This window comes from Colobus angolensis, unplaced genomic scaffold, assembly GCF_000951035.1.
Source record: "Colobus angolensis palliatus isolate OR3802 unplaced genomic scaffold, Cang.pa_1.0 Scaffold148, whole genome shotgun sequence".
In the NCBI taxonomy this organism is placed as follows: domain Eukaryota; kingdom Metazoa; phylum Chordata; class Mammalia; order Primates; family Cercopithecidae; genus Colobus; species Colobus angolensis.
In genome coordinates this window covers 4272648-4275147 of record NW_012114577.1, presented here as the reverse complement: position 1 = coordinate 4275147, position 2500 = coordinate 4272648, and the positions used below count along the sequence as shown (strand labels likewise).

Genomic DNA, 2500 nt, shown 5'->3' with positions numbered 1-2500 from the left:
ATCTCCACTTCTCATCAGGACCAGTCATATCGCGTTAGAACCCACACTGATGGCCTCATTTTACCTTAATTACCTCCTTCTGTTTGGAGAGAAGGCCCTTTCTCCAAATACAGTCACGTTCTGGGTACTGCGGGTTAGAGCTTCAACATGTGAATTCCGGGGGAAATACCCAGCCTGTGACACAAGGCTCACCAGGTCGTCTGAGGTGAGTGGTGGCGGAAGGGAAGATTGCCTGTGATCATCATTCCTGCTGCTCAGTGGCTTCTCTCTCTGTGCCAGGCTTTTTCTATGTACTTTTCATGCAGTCGGGAAGTAACTCCTATTATCCTTGTAATGACCAATGAACTGACATTTCCCAAGGGGAGCAAAACAAAACAAGACCCAGGTATCCAGACTGGTCTTGAGCTGGAACAGGAAAGATGCAGGCAGATGATGGTTCACTGGAGCAGGCCCTGTTCAGCGTGTGCTTTCATCTGTCTTCAAAGCACATTTGCAACCTGTTGCTTGTCCAATGTGTTGGTTTCAAGATCATTAGTTAATCAAATCCATCAACAGATGTACTTAATTTACTGAATTTACTAAAGATTTACTTGGTGTTAGGCATGGAGCAAGACAGTTGGAAAGTTGCAACATTCCCTTGCTCCTCTGTCCCCACCTGCCCAGGTCCCACACTTAACCATTACTATTGGTTTCTTTTGTAGCATTCCAGAGTTTTATTTTATTTATTTTCTGAGATGGAGTCTTGCTCTGTTGCCTAGGCTGGAGTGTAGTGGCGCTATCTCGGCTCACTGCAACCTCCGCCTCCTGGGTTCAAGCGATTCTCGTTCCTCAGCCTCCCCAGTAGCTGGGTTCACGTTTTAGTGGAGAAAATAAGGAAGATACTCAAATGAGCCTATGAGTACACGTTGTAGTAAGTCCGATGAAGGAGGAAAAAGAGATGCTCCAAGGAGGAATAGCCAGGGACAGCACTTGGGCTTGGGGAAAGCTCTGGCTCAGCGACATTCAGCTGAGATCCACCGAGCTACGAGAGGGCTGTTGAGGCGTGGATAGGACTGTACAAGAGAAGGGTCATTCCTCGAGCCCAAAGCCTGTGGTTTTCTAATACAATGTCATTTGTGGGTTCCCTGTTGGCTCATCAACTACCAAACATGTCTTATGTGCCCAGATTAGTACCAGGCAATTTGGGATAGGATGAAAACAAAGTAGAAAACCTGCTGTTTGACCCCAAAAAACTTACCTCCCAGTTGAAGAAGTGAAAATAACCCAGAAACAACCACAGAGTGCTTTACGAAGTCACGGGATATGGCTGGGCGCGGTGGCTCACGCCTGTAATCCCAGCATTTTGGGAGGCCGAGGCGGGTGGATCACCTGAGGTCAGGAATTGAAGACCACCCTGGCCAACACAGTGAAACCCCATCTCCTCTAATAATACAAAAATTAACCGGGCTTGGTGGCACGTGCCTGTAATCCCAGCTACTTGGGAGGCTGAGGCAGGAGAATCGCTTGAACCCGGGAGGCAGAGGTAGCAGTGAGCCGAGATGGTGCCACCGCACTCCAGCCTGGGCGACAACAGCAAAACTCTGTCTCCAAAACAACAACAACAACAACAACAACAACAACAACAACAACAGAGTCATGGGTTAGGGGAGGAAAGAAGGAGAGGTGGAACCAGGTGTGATTTATTTAGCAGGTGGGAAAATGGAGAAGGCCTGACAGGCAGAGAATCGAGGTGGGTATACTTGTCTTAGGGAGACAGACCGTGGTCCTGGAGTCATTGGTGTTGGATCCCAGCTCCCTGTGCCAGCTGGGTGACACGGGGCAAGTTATTTTTTCTGTCCAAACTTCAGTCTTCGAATCTGGAAATTAAGTTGTGTTTCTACTTCTTATGTGGCTGCAAACAGTAAATGAAGTCAGATGAATGTAGGATTTTGGAGAACGAAATGCCTGTGGCCCACAGCCGCCTTCGATATGGGGATGGACATCTCCAGGGAGGCGGAGCCGGGTGAATTTCCAGTGTCAGCTGCAACCACCAGCTCAGCCTCCCAGTTAATAACCATCCTTAGGGCTACAGACAGCAGTCCTCATCTCTGCCCCTAATTAGCAGTCCTAAGTGAAAGGTGGGTTTGCTGGAAACCACACACAACTACTGAGGAAACCAGCTGGGTTTGTAAAAGGAAACCAATCTCCCTGTCCCTCTCCCTGCCCCTCTCTCTCCCCACTTCTCTTCCCTTTCCTTCTCTGCAGTGACCTAGCATTTCACTCAGTACAGCCAGCTTTCAAAGAACTCTAGGCAGCATCGCTCTCTCCTCGATGAATCAACTCTAAGGCCATTTATCTCAACTCATAATGTGAAAATAGTTAAAATCAAGAGTGAAACGAAGTTATATTTCCCCTAGAGAATCAAGAGTGAAACTGAAGTCGTTTCCTCTAGAGAAGCCCCTTGAATATCTTGGACATTTCTTTTTTTTTTTTTTTTGAGTCACTTTGTTGCCCAGGCTGG

At 47.8% G+C, this 2500-nt stretch overlaps 1 protein-coding gene across 1 annotated transcript in view; it reads right to left on the bottom strand.

Annotated features, from left to right (window-relative positions):
- Positions 1–2500, bottom strand: part of GPR137B (G protein-coupled receptor 137B) — a 92676-nt gene that overhangs the window by 84454 nt on the left and 5722 nt on the right. The window lies entirely within an intron of this gene.